The sequence below is a fragment of the Cupressus sempervirens genome, chromosome 3 (assembly GCF_028749045.1).
Source record: "Cupressus sempervirens isolate cs-2001-9-10 chromosome 3, ASM2874904v1, whole genome shotgun sequence".
Classification (NCBI taxonomy): domain Eukaryota; kingdom Viridiplantae; phylum Streptophyta; class Pinopsida; order Cupressales; family Cupressaceae; genus Cupressus; species Cupressus sempervirens.
The window spans coordinates 127,095,039-127,109,097 of NC_143120.1; the positions used below are offsets into that span (position 1 = coordinate 127,095,039).

General features: G+C 38.0%; 1 pseudogene; it reads left to right on the forward strand.

Annotated features, from left to right (window-relative positions):
- Positions 1-12,424: 12,424 nt before the first annotated feature.
- LOC149565105 (type IV inositol polyphosphate 5-phosphatase 6 pseudogene) lies at positions 12,425-13,765 on the forward strand (annotated as a pseudogene).
- Positions 13,766-14,059: the final 294 nt, after the last annotated feature.

Below are 14,059 nucleotides of genomic sequence, written 5' to 3' on the forward strand. Positions count from 1 at the left end.
AATACGTTGGTGTTACATGGGCTACATGTTTAATGACATGTCATCCAACCCTAGTTCATAAAAGGTATGAATACAGATACAATGATATATTAGATCTAGTATCACAGTCCGTGTAAGGTGTTAGTGAAGTCTTTGGAGAACAAGACCCAAGAAATGTTTGACATAGTGTTCATGGATCTTAGACCCATACCGCAAATAGAATGTTGAAGTTGTATGTCAAACACTCAATGATGGTGACAACAAAGAATTCCATGATGGTTTCTAATAGGAAAGTACATGAGTGCACCGCATAGCTGAAGCACCATGGAATTTCAAGTTTTATTTCAATGAATGTGGACAACATGTAGTTAAATTTGTGCATTATAATTAAGTATGAAGGAATCAAACACATAAGGAGCATCCAGAGGTATAAGGGCAATCCTGAAAAAATAGGAGCATGTAATTTGGCCATCATTTGGGTCAACTAGGAGGTGTAAATTGGGTAGATGAATGTAATTGTGATTTAGAGCATTCCAGAAAAAGAATCAGGTCAAAAGACGCCACGGTTTGAAAGTTATTGCAGTTTTTCGAGTTTTTGAGACCTCCTAAGAATGCTTCAAAGTTAGGTTAGGGGCATTAAATGACCTCAAAAAGGGCCAAAAAATGGGGGACAAGTGAATCTGGTCCATAGGGCTACAGAGCACTTTGAGAGCTTTTCGAAAATGTAAATGGTTCGTCAATCGGAGCTACGGTTCAAAAGTTATGCCTCCCAGAAGTTTGGTTACCATTTTTTAGATTCTTCTAGATTTTCACTGACTTCTAACACAGCTTCTGGAACCTTCTATTTGGTCGGTGGATGCCTGCTAGAACTTTCTAGAATGTACTCCTAGTCCTTAACCCTCTGGGGTCTATTTAAGGAGATTTCGAGCATTGTAAAAGGCAGTTCAGAGTGGAGTTTGAGAGGAGGTACTGAAAGGAGAAATTATCTCCAGATTTATGCTATTGTAAGCCCTTAGGGCATGCTTTGAAGTTTATTATCTTTTTACTATTTGTACTAACTTATTTCCTTAGTTAATATAATTTTCCCTTTCTATTGTGTCCATTTTGTTCTTGGGTTGTGTCCCCATCAAGTGGTATCAGAGCCTAGTTTTCCTAAGTGTGTAGATAGAACGCTGACTGTGAGGCAGTTTGCACCAGGACTGTGTGGTTATGGGTTCAAGTTAGAAGATGCCTCCATGAAGAGATCGTGGCAGAAGGGCTAGAGCTATTAATCCTGAGGAGGTTAGAGCCCTCTAAAGGTAGGTACAAGCATTGCAAGAGGAGCTCCGTAGAGGAGCAAATGTTGCCGCTGGCGACAACAGTGAGGATGACAATGAAGAAGAAGTTATGGGACCAGAAGGGGAATTTGATGGGGAAGTTCTGAATCATATAGAGGAAAGGCTTTTTAGGGCCATTACTAAGTTTGGGAAAAGACCCTATATTGAAGTGGGTGTATTTTCAAGAAATCTGAAACCAGATGAGTTGATCGATTAGATCAATGAACTGGAAGAATACTTTGAGTATGAGGATATCAGGGACCCAGATAGGGTTAAGTTTGCAAAGGCCAAACTGAAAGGCCATGCCAAAATTTGGTGGCAAGAGGTTCAACTGGAAAGAAATAGAAGAGGAAAGGAGAAGATCACAAGATGGGATCACATGGTGGACAAATTGAAGAAGCAGTTCATTCATGTGGACTACGAGCTTGATTTGTTTAAGAAGATGCATGGGTCAAAGCAAGTAGGAAGATCAGTCCAAGAATATACAGAGGAATTTTATCGACTCTTGATTAGAGCGGGGCATGCAAAAGAAAATAAGGAGAAGGTTGCTCATTATATCAGTGGGTTGCGACCTAGCATCCAGGAAGAATTAAGTCTGGTACGAATGTCCAGTGTTGAAGAGGCATACCAGTTTTCCCTACAAGTTGAAGAGAAGTTGAATAAAAGGTTTGAAGAAAGACAAAGAGGGCACAGTCAAGGAGGAAGGGGAAGTGGTAGATCATTTGGAGGCTGCAATGAAACCCAAAGGAAAAATGAAGATGTGGGTACTAGCAGGAATCAGAGGAATGAGGGTTTCAACCGCTCCCATGATCAAGACTTTGGAAATCAGAGAGGAAGAGGTAGAGGATGTGGACAAGGAAGAGGTGGCTTTTGTGGTACCTATTTCCATTGCAATGAAGAAGGTCATCATGCCTTTGAATGCCCTCAACGACAAGGAAGGATAGATAGGAGAGCTGAGGGCCAAGCTAGGGTTGCTCATGTGGATGAGGATGCACAATCATCACATTTAGAGGATGCAGAAAGAGGAGAGACCTTGGTAAATGAAAAATTCCTACTAAGTGGTGAGATTGAACTAGGACAATGGAGGAGTTTGTTTCATACTAGATGTAAGTGTGAGGATAAATGTTGTGACGTGATCATTGATGGTGGTAGCACTGATAAATTGGTATCAGAAGAGATGGTCTCTAAGTTGAAGCTCAAGAGGGAGAAACATCCCCAGCCCTATCAAATTGCTTGGGTAAAAGATGATCATAAGGTTCTGGTAAGTGAACAATGTTTAGTAAAATTCAAAATTGGGAGTTACCATGATGAAGTTCTCTGTGACGTTATTTCGATGGATGTTTGCCATCTATTGTTGGGTAGACCATGGTAGTTTTATAGACATGCAGTACATGATGGACATGCAAACACATACTCTCTGACAAAGGATGGAGTTCACCACAAATTGAAGCCCATGAAAAAGGAAGGTGAAAAGGTATGTAGCAGTGCTAGGATTTGTCTTGTTGATGAAAGGAAGTTTTTAGATGGCATGAAACATCAGCATATGTGCTATGCTTTGATTCCTAGGAAAGATAAAGAAGGTAGTAGCGAAATACCAGTTGAAGTTTCAGATTTACTAGGGGAGTTTGGAGATATTATCTCTGATAATGTTCCAGATGGATTGCCACCAGTAAGGCAAATCATTCATCAGATAGATCTGATTCCAAGAGCTATTTTTCCTAACAAGGCTGCTCATAGGATAACCCCTACTGAAACAAAGGAGCTAAATAGACAGGTTCAGGAGTTGTTTAGGAAGGGCTTGATTCGAGAGAGCCTGAGTCCATGTACAGTACTTGCAGTACTCGCACCAAAGAAGGATGGAGAGTGGAGGATGTGTACATATTCTCAAGCTATAAATAGGATCACCATCAAGTACCCGTTTCCTTTGCCAAGGATGGATGATATTATGGACTGCTTGAGTGGAGCTCAGTACTTCACAAAGATAGATCTAAAGAGTGGCTATCATCAGATATAGATTCGAGAAGGAGATGAGTGGAAAATAGCCTTCAAGACCAAGGAGGGTCTTTATGAGTGGTTAGTCATGCCCTTTGGATTGACGAATGCCCCAAGCACCTTCATGCAGCTCATGAATGAGGTACTTAAGAAGTTCTTGGGAAAAAAAATTATTGTTTATTTGGATGATATTTTAATTTTCAGCAAGACTTTGGAAGAAAATTTATTGCATATTCGTAGTGTCCTTGAAAGGCTAAGGGAAGAGAAACTTTTAATTAATCTAAAGAAGTCTAACTTTGCAAAAAGGGAGTTAGTCTATTTGGGGTTTGTTATATCACTTGAAGGTCTCAAAATGGATTCAAAGAAGGTAAAGGCCATCTTGGAATGGCCTACTCCAAGGTCTACTACTGAGGTAAGATCATTTCATGGTCTGGTTAGTTTTTATAGGAAGTTTATTAAGAATTTCAGTGGCATATGTGCACCCCTAACTGATACAATAAGAGGGGATAGAAAAGAGTTCAAATGGACTGCAACAGCTATGAGAAGTTTTGAATTGCTGAAGAAGAAGGTGACAGAAAAGCCTGTGTTGGCACTTCTAGATTTTAGAAAGGTTTTCCAAGTAGATTGTGATGCTAGTGGCAGTGCTATTGGTGCTATATTAAGCCAAGAAGGTAAGCCTATTGCATATTTTAGTGAAAAATTGAATGACGCAAAGAAGTATACTGCTTATGATCAAGAGTTCTATGCAATAGTTCAGGCCTTAAAGAAATGTAGGCATTATTTATTGCCAAAGGAATTTGTTTTGTATACTGATCATTAGGCATTACAGTACCTAAATAGCCAAGGTAAATTGAATTAGAGGCATATGAAGTGTGTAGAATTCTTGCAGAGTTATAAATTTGTGTTGAAGCATAGAAGTGGAAAATCTAATAGGGTTGCAGATGCACTAAGTAGGAGACAGTTGTTGCTTACAGTAATGCAGGTTGAAGTAGTTAGGTTTGATGAACTCAAGAATTTATACCCCGAGGATCCTGATTTTGCTGAAGCATGGAAAGCTTATAACGAGCCTGTTGTTGTAGACAGAACCAAGTGGTTGGACTATCTGATTCAGGATGGCATGTTGTTCAAGGGTAGTCAATTGTGCATTCCAAGGAGTTCCATAAGGGAAAATCTGATTAAGGAGAAACACAGTGGAGGGATGGCAGGACATTTTGGTCGAGATAAGACCATTGCCATTCTTAGAGAACATTATTTTTGGCCTCAAATTTCACAAGATGTGAAGAAGTTTGTATAGAGTTGCTAGGTTTGTCAAGTTTCTAAGGGGTTTAGTCACAATACTGGCCTATATCAGCCATTGCCTATTCCATCAAGGCCATGGCAGGACATAAGTATGGATTTTGTTCTTGGATTGCCAAGAACACAAAGGGGTAATGACTTAGTATTTGTGGTGGTTGATAGGTTCTCCAAAATGGCACATTTCATTCCATGCCACAAAACTCATGATGTTGTCCATATTGTAGACTTGTTTTTCAAAGAGGTGGTAAGACTACATGGTCTTCCAAGGAGTATAGTTTCTAACAGAGATACTAAATTTGTGGGGTATTTTTGGAGGACATTGTGGAAAAATTTGAGAACAGACTTGAAATTCAGTTCCACGCATCACCCACAAAATAATGGCCAAACAGAAGTGGTAAACCAAAGTCTGGGCAATGTACTGAGATGTTTAGTTGGGGATAAGCTCAAGGGATGGGATTTGATTCTACCACAAGCAGATTTTTCTTTCAATAACTCTATAAATAGGAGTACTGGAAAATCACCATTCCAAATTGTATATGAGAATAGCCCAAGGACTGCACCAGAATTGAGGAAGATAGAACAAGGGGAGAGGACAAGTGCTGAAGTTGGGGAATTTGCTGAACATATTAAGCATCTACATGAGGAGGTTCAGGCACACATTACCAAGATGAATCAAGAGTATAAAGCTAGGGCTGATCAAAGGAGAAGACATAAGGAATTCCAAGTAGGGGATCTAGTCATGGTGCACTTACGAAAAGAAAGATTTCTTGTCGGTACTTACAACAAGCTGAAAATGCAAAAATTTGGCCCCTACAAAATTTTGAAGAAACATGACTCAGGAAATGCATATGAAGTGGAGTTGCCAGATGGTATTCACATTTCTCCCATTTTCAACATTGCAGATTTAATAGAGTATCATGATGATGGTGCAGATGAGGAGCTGGTGTTAGAGCCATGTCCAATTCCTGCTTCTAAGAAGGAGGATATAGAAGACATTCTAGATCATTGTGTGGGTAGGAGTACTAGAAACAGGCAGTATGAAGAGTATTTGGTCAAATGAAAAGGATGAACGATCAAGGACTCAACTTGGATTTCAGTAGCTGAGATTTCCCATTTGGAATTTCCTCTACCATTCATAAAGTGACAGGGTCACTTTTCAATCTACCCTAGGTGTCTGATGCAGGAGCATCTAGAGGTATAAGGGAAATCCTGTGTCACCCAAAAAAATGTACTTAGACTTAGTTTCTATTTCATGTATTTTCATTTTTGGATACCCATTTGGGCAAAATAAAGGTTCCAACTCTCACAGTTCCACTATCAGTGAGCTAGAAAATCCCAAAAAAATAGGAGCATGTAATTTGGCCATCATTTTGGTGAATTAGGAGGTGTAAATTGGCTAGATGAATGTAATTGTGATTTAGAGCATTCCAAAAAAAGAATCAAGTCAAAAGACCCCACGGCTTGAAAGTTATTGCAGTTTTTCGGGTTTTGGAGACCTCATAAGAATGCTTCAAAGTCAGGTTAGGGGCATTAAATGACCTCAAAAAGGGCCAAAAAATGGGGGACGAGTGAAGCTTGTCCATAGGGCTATAGAGCACTTCGAGAGATTTCCAAAAATGTGAACAGTTCATCAATCGGAGCTACGGTTCAAAAGTTATGCCTCTTGGAAGTTTGGTTACCGTTTCTGGATTCTTCTAGATTTGTACCAACTTCTAATGCAGCTTCTGGAACCTTCTATTTGGTCGGTGGATGCCTACTAGAACTTTCTAGAATGTACTCCTAGTCCTTAACCCTCCGGGGTCTATTTAAGGAGATTTTTGGCATCGTAAAAGGCAGTTCGGAGTGGAGTTTGAGAGGAGGTACTGAAAGGAGAAATTATCTCCAGATTTATGCTATTGTAAGCCCTTAGGGAATGCTTTGAAGTTTATTTTCTCTATACTATTTGTACTAGCTTATTTCCTCAGTTAATATAATTTTCCCTTTCTATTGTGTCCATTTTGTTCTTGGGTTGTGTCCCCATCACATAACCTGGCATTTAAATTCCCAAATAGAACAACTCGAGCATGAAGGAGTTAATTTGGTGGAAAATGTAGTCCCATGTTCATTTTTCATGAAGAGAAGCTATTTTCTCATTCTCCACCAAAGTGAAGTCAATATGCAAAAATTTGACTGCAGTTGGGATCCAAATTATAGTGATGAAATTCTATTTAAAGAGGATGGGACTGATGTAATCTTGCCAAAGTTAGGGCTTAGTGGATATATACAATCAATTCAAGTATCAGGTACTACCAGTACTTCTGGTACTAGTGTTAGTAGATATGGTCATGGCCATACCCAATCAAAAAGTTCAAATAGCTATTCAAATGCATATAGATCCAATGGATTATTTTATATTTATTCTAATCCAAAAGGGAATCCCCCATCTATTCATGGAATGGTGCCAGGTTATGCTCGATCAATGCCAAAGCCTTTACACCATGGGTAGAACTCTCCAATTCATCCAAGGGAACAATCATCACAAAATTTTTGGCAACAATTTTAATAGTATCATCCTCTATCAGTGTTGAATCCCTATCAGCAGTTGCTTCCTAATGTGTGGTATTGCTATTAGGATTTAACTATGTGATTCTGAGTCAAACTCATTGACCCATGTTTCATGAGTAGTGATTCAACATGAATCCATCTCTCATGAGAATAAATGGAACACTTGCACCCATTGCATCTAGGTGATGCTCATAGGGGTGAAGCACTAGGACTTCTTGGGAGGTCACCCGTCCTAGTACTACTCTAGCCTATGCGTGCTTAACTACAGAGTTTCCTCAATAGTTAAACCCAAAGCTTTCAACCCCATTTGCAAAAACCTTTACCAAGTGTTGTACCTTATGAACCATTCAATAGAAAGCCCTTAAGCTCATTAGTTGATAAGTAGGAGATAATTTCTAGAGTAAGTCAAATTGTGATATTGCTATTAGGATTTAACTATGTGATTTTGAGTCAAACTTATTGACCCATGTTTCATGAGTAGTGATTCGACATGAATAAATCTCTCATGAGAATAAATGGAAAACTTAGAACTCATTGGATCTAGGTGATGCTCATAGGGGTGAAGCACCGAGACTTCTCAGGAGGTCACCCATCCTAGTACTACTCCAACCTAAGTGCACTTAACTATAGAGTTTCTTCCATAGTTAAACCCAAAGCTTGCAATCCCATTTACAAAACATTCACCAAGTGTTGTGACTGATGAACCATTCATTAGAAAGCCTCTTAAGCTCATCAGTTGATAAGTAGGAGATAATTTCCATAGTAAGTCAAATTGTGATATTGCTATTAGGATTTAACTATGTGATTTTGAGTCAAACTCTTTGACCCATGTTTCATGAGTAGTGATTCAAAATGAATCCATCTCTCATGAGAATAAATGTAACACTTAGCACTCATTGGATCTAGGTGTTGCTCCTAGGGGTAAAGCACCGGGACTTCTCGGGAGGTCACCCATCCCAGTACTACTCCAACCTAAGCATGCTTGACTATAGAGTTTCCTCCATAGTTAAACCAAAAGCTTGCAACATCATTTGAAAAACCTTCACCAAGTGTTGTGCCTTATGAACCATTCATTACAAATCCCCTTAAGCTCATCAATTGATAAGTAGGAGATAATTTCCACAGTCAATCAAATTGTGATATTGCTATCAGGGTTTAACTGTGTGATTTTGAGTTAAAATCATTGACCCATGTTTCATGAGTAGTGATTAAACATGAATCCATCTCTCATGAGAATAAATGGAACACTTAGCACTCATTGGATCTAGGTGATGCTCATAGGGGTGAAGCATCGAGACTTCCCAGGAGGTCACCCATCCTAGTACTAGTCTAGCCTGAGTGTGCTTAACTAAAAAGTTTCCTCCATAGTTAAATTGAAAGGTTGCAACCCCATTTTCCAAACCTTCACAAAGTATTCTGAATTATGAACCATTCATTAGAAAGCCCATTAAGCTCATCAGTTGATAAGTATGAGATAATTTCCATAGTAAGTCAAATTGTGATATTGCTACCACGATTTAACTATGTCATATTGAGTCAAACTCATTGACCCATGTTTCATGAGTAGTGATTCAACATGAATCCATCTCTCATGAGAATAAATCAAACACTTAGCACTCATTGGATCTAGGTGATGCTCATAGGGGTGAAGCACTGGGACTTCCCTTGAGGTCACCCATCCTAGTACTACTTCAGCCTGAGCACACTTAACTATAGACTTTCCTCCATAGTTAAACCCAAAGCTTGCAACCCCATTCACAAAACCTTCACCAATTGTTGTGCCTTATAAACCATTCATTAGAAAGCCCCTTAAGCTAATCGGTTGATAAGTAGGAGATAATTTGCATAATAAGTCAAATTGTTATATTGCTATCAAGATTTAACTCTATGATTTTGAGTCAAACTCATTGACCCATGTTTCATGAGTAGTGATTCAACATGAATCCATCTCTCATGAGAATAAATGGAATACTTAGAACTCATTGGATCTACCTGATTCTCATAGGAGTGAAGCACCAAGACTTTCAATAGGTCACCCATCCAAGTACTACTCTAGCCTGAGCATGCTTAACTATAGAGTTTCCTCCGTAGTTAATCCCAAAGCTTGCAACCCAATTTGAAAAACCATCACAAAGTGTTGTTCCATATGAAACATTCATTAGAAAGGCCCTTAAGCTCATTAATTGATAAGTAGGAGATAATTTCCATAGTAAGTCAAATTGAGATATTCCTATTAGGATCTAACTATGTGATTTTGAGTCAAAATCATTGACCCATGTTTCATGAGTAGTGATTCAACATGAATCCATCTTTCATGAGAATAAATAGAATAGTTAGCACTCATTGGATCTAGGTGATGCTCATAGGGGTAAAGCTCTGGGACTTCTTAGGAAGTCAGCCATCCCAATACTACTCCAGCCTGAGTGCGCTTAACTACAGAGTTTCCTGCATAGTTCAACCAAAAGCTTGCAACTCTATTTGCAAAACCTTAACCAAGTGTTGTGCCTTATGAACCAATAATTAGAGATCCCCTTAAGCTCATTAGTTGATAAGTAGGAGATAATTTCCATAGTAAGTCAAATTGTGATATCGCTATCAGGATTTAACTGTGTGATTTTAAGTCAAACTCATTGACCCATGTTTCATGAGTAGTGATTCAACATGAATCCATCTCTCATGAGAGTAAATAGAACACTTAGCACTCATTTGATCTAGGTGATGCTCACAGGGATGAAGCATTGGGACTTCCCAAGAGGTCACCCATCTTAGTACTACTGCAGCCTGAGCGCAGTTAACTATAGAGTTTCCTCCATAGTTAAACCCAAAGCTTGAAACCCAATTTGTGAAACCTTCATTAAGTATTGTGCCTTATGAACCAATCATTAGAAACCCCCTTAAGCTCATCAGTTGATAAGTAGGAGATAATTTCCAAATTAAGTCAAATTGTGATATTGCTATCAGGATTTAGCTATGTGATTTTGAGTCAAACTCATTGACCCATGTTTCATGAGTAGTGATTAAACATGAATCAATCTCTCATGAGAGTAAATAGAACAATTAGCACTCATTGGATCTAGGTGATGCTCACAGGGGTGAAGCATTAGGACTTCCCGGGAGGTCACCCATCTCAGTACTACTCTAGCATGAGTGCGCTTAACTACAGAGTTTCCTAAATAGTTAAACCCAAAGCTTGCAAACCCATTAGAAAAATCTTCACCAAGTGTTGTGCCTTATGAACCATTAATTAGAAATCCCTAAAGCTCATCAATTGATAAGTAGGAGATAATTTCCACAGTAAGTCAAATTTTGATATTGCTATCAAGATTTAATTTTGTGATTTTAAGTCAAACTTATTGACCCATGTGTCATGAGTAGTGATTCAACATGAATCCATCTCTCATGAGAATAAATGGAACACTTAACACTCATTGGATCTAGGTGACGCTCACATGGGTGAAGCACCAGAGCTTCTCAAGAGGTCACCCATCCTAGTACTACTCTAGCCTGAGCATGCTTAACTATAGAGTTTCCTCCATAGTTAAACCCAAATCTTTCAATTCCATTTCAATTAAGTGTACTTAGGCTAGAGTAGTACTGGAATGGGTGACCTCCCGAGAAGTCTCAGTGCTTCACCCCTGCGAGCACCACCTAGATCCAATGGTTACTAAGTGTTCCATTTATTCTCATGAGAGATGGATTCATGTTGAATCACTACTCATGAAACATGGGTCAATGTGTTTGTCTCAAAATCACACAGTTAAATCCTGATAGCAATATCACAATTTTACTTACTATGAAAATTATCTCCTACTTATCAACCGATGAGCTTAAGGGGCTTTCTAATGAATGGTTCATAAGGCACAACACTTGGTGAAGGTTTTTCAAATAGTATTGAAAGCTTTGGGTTTGATAATGGAGGAAAATCTGTAGTTAAGTGCGCTTAGGCTAGAGTAGTACTGGGATGGTTGACCTCTCGGTAAGTCCCAGTGCTTCACCCCTATAAGCATCACCCAGATCCAATGAGTTATAAGCATTCCATTTATTCTCATGAGAGATGGATTCATGTTGAATCACTACTAATGAAATATGGGTGGATGAGTTTGACTCAAAATCACACAGTTAAATCTTGATATCAATATCACGATTTGACTTATTGTAGAAATTATCTCCTACTTATCAACTGATGAGCTTAAGGTGCTTTCTAATGAATGGTTCATAAGGCACAACACTTGGTGTAGGTTTTGAAAATTGGGTTGCAAGCTTTGGGTTTAACTATGGAGGAAACTTTGTAGTTAACCACGCTCAGGCTGGAGTAGTACTGGGATGGGTGACCTCCCGAGAAGTCCCAGTGCTTCACCCCTATGAGAATTACCTAGATCCAATGAGTGCTAAGTGTTCCATTTATTCTCATGAGAGATGGATTCATGTTAAATCACTACTCATAAAACATAGGTCAATGAGTTTGACTCAAAATCACACAGTTAAATCCTGATAGCAATATCACAATTTTACTTATTGTGGAAATTATCTCCTACTTCCTAATGTGTTGAGATAGCATATTACTCATCAATTGATCAATGTGGATGATGCAATATAGATATTGAAAGTTCTATGGGAATGATATGATATCTTTCAAAAGATTTATTACACTAATGAGTCTTTGGAGTCTACTGCCAAGCAATCAGATCAATACATCAGTGATCGTTTCCTCCTAGACAAAGCAATTGATCTCATTGATGAGGATGGTTCTTGTATGCATCTTTTCCATTCACAGCTTCCTAAAGAAGAAAAAGAGCTTGAGAGATAAGTGAGATAGATTATAAAATAGAAGAATGAAGCTATTTGATGTCAATATTTTGAAAAGGATGTAGAGCTATGTGATCGTGAGGTGGAGTTGAAGGCACAAATCACATCCATATCACATAAATTAAAATTTGACAATGAATTGGTATATGAATGAGTGTTATTGCTGAACTCTTCAACCACATGAGATTTCCTTGATTATTAATTCAATGAAGGCTTATAATAGCAGAAAGAAAAAAAAATTGATGGCCAAAGTTGGTGGTAAAAAAATGGTTGAACATTAAGACCAAAGCAGATGAGTTCCATGTAGATGAGATTTTTGAAGATCATTTTATTGAAATATGAAGGAGCATGTTAGGTAAGGATTCCTTTCTTTCAAGAAGAGGCTGAGTAGGAAATTTCTTCTACAAAACTAAATCTTTGAGGTAAGTAAGCATTGAACCAAACATAGCCTTAGTAGCAGATGTTCAAAAGCTAAGGATATTCATAGAAACATGGAATGTAGGGGGTAAAGCACATTAAAATGGCCTCAATTTGGATGACTAATTAGATGCATCACCTCCCATAGATATATATGTTCTTGTGTTTCAATAAATTGTGCCTTTAAATGCAAGAAATATCCTAGGTGCAAAGGATAATAGCCCTATAGATAAATGCATATCACTTGATCGCCAAACACTTGACAACAATAGAAATCAATACTATAGTCCATCACCTTCTAGTTAGCATGATTCAACTAGAGAAGCTTCAAAACTTGCTAACAATATTTATTCTAATTTGGAAGGTTCTAAACTGCATACCTTACAAAAAAAGTCCTTTTAAGCCTCAAACTTACATTCTAAAAGGAATTGTGAGGCAAAATTTCACCACTAAAATAGAAACAAAGGATCACTCTAGTGGAACATCTCTCATTAGGAAGACTAATTGACTAGGTAGATTCAAGTAGTTCTTCTTGATCAATTTCATCAGAAGATGAAAGTGGTTTGAGTGGATTAGATTCAACTTGTAGTGTTTTTCATTCTCTAATGTCTTGTAGCCCTCTGTCAATTTGATGTGATTCAGGTGAAATGAGCTACAGATTGAGTTCAACTCAACCAAATTATTGTTTGGCAGCTAGCAAGCAAATGGTAGTCATATTCCTATGTGTGTGGGTGAGAAGTCATCTGAGATAGGATGTCAGAGATTTAAAAGTCTCTTTTGTTGGTCATGGGCTAATGGGCTACCTTGGAAACAAGATCTATGATTTCCAACCAAAAACCCAAGGGGTTCTGTTTCCATCAGCATGTTATATGATCAGACAAGATTTTGCTTTATCTATACTCATCTGACATTAGGACAAAAAATATTTACTAAAGAAATCACCTAAAGACATTTTGGAGCATGATCGAGTTATTTGGCTTGGGGATTTTAATTATCACCTTTCATTGTGCTATGTTGGAACTAAAAGAATACTGGAAATAATTGATTAGGAGTCTTTGTTGGAGAAAGATCAAGTTTGCAGTGAGAAGAAAATAGGGTGTATATTTATAGATTGGAATGAAGGGAAAATATATTTTCCTCCAAGTTATAAGTACTATAGAAACTCAAACCACTACTTAGGAGATAATTATAGATGAAGATAAAAGAGACACACACCAGCTTGGTGTGATCGTATACTATGGTATGGTAAAGGTGTAAATCAACTGTCTTATGTTTGAGGGGAATCAAAGTTCTTTGATCATTGACCCATTTATTCACTTTTCATGGCAGAGGTGGAAATACTCAATAGAAGCCAATTGAAACAAGCTTTGATGAGCACAAGAACAAGAATCCAAGTGGAAAAGCTTTTGACTTGAACTAATAGTTGTCAGTAAATTTTCAAGTCTTTGATATATCACATGCAAGTGATTTTTAATGGAAAGGAAGTAGATAGTTCTGTTGGAAATGATTGAAAAGATCATTAATATAGAATAATGGAATTGGTAAAGACTGTTTTCGATCATTGTTTTGTCATTGATGTAAAACTTGCTACGTGCAAGAATGATATTTTCTTAAGTGATCCAAATACTATCAATTGGTTGATTGACAAGGAGGAGGCAATCAATAAGATTTAACTAGATCACCTAGAGAAAGGTTGAAATAATGATGTT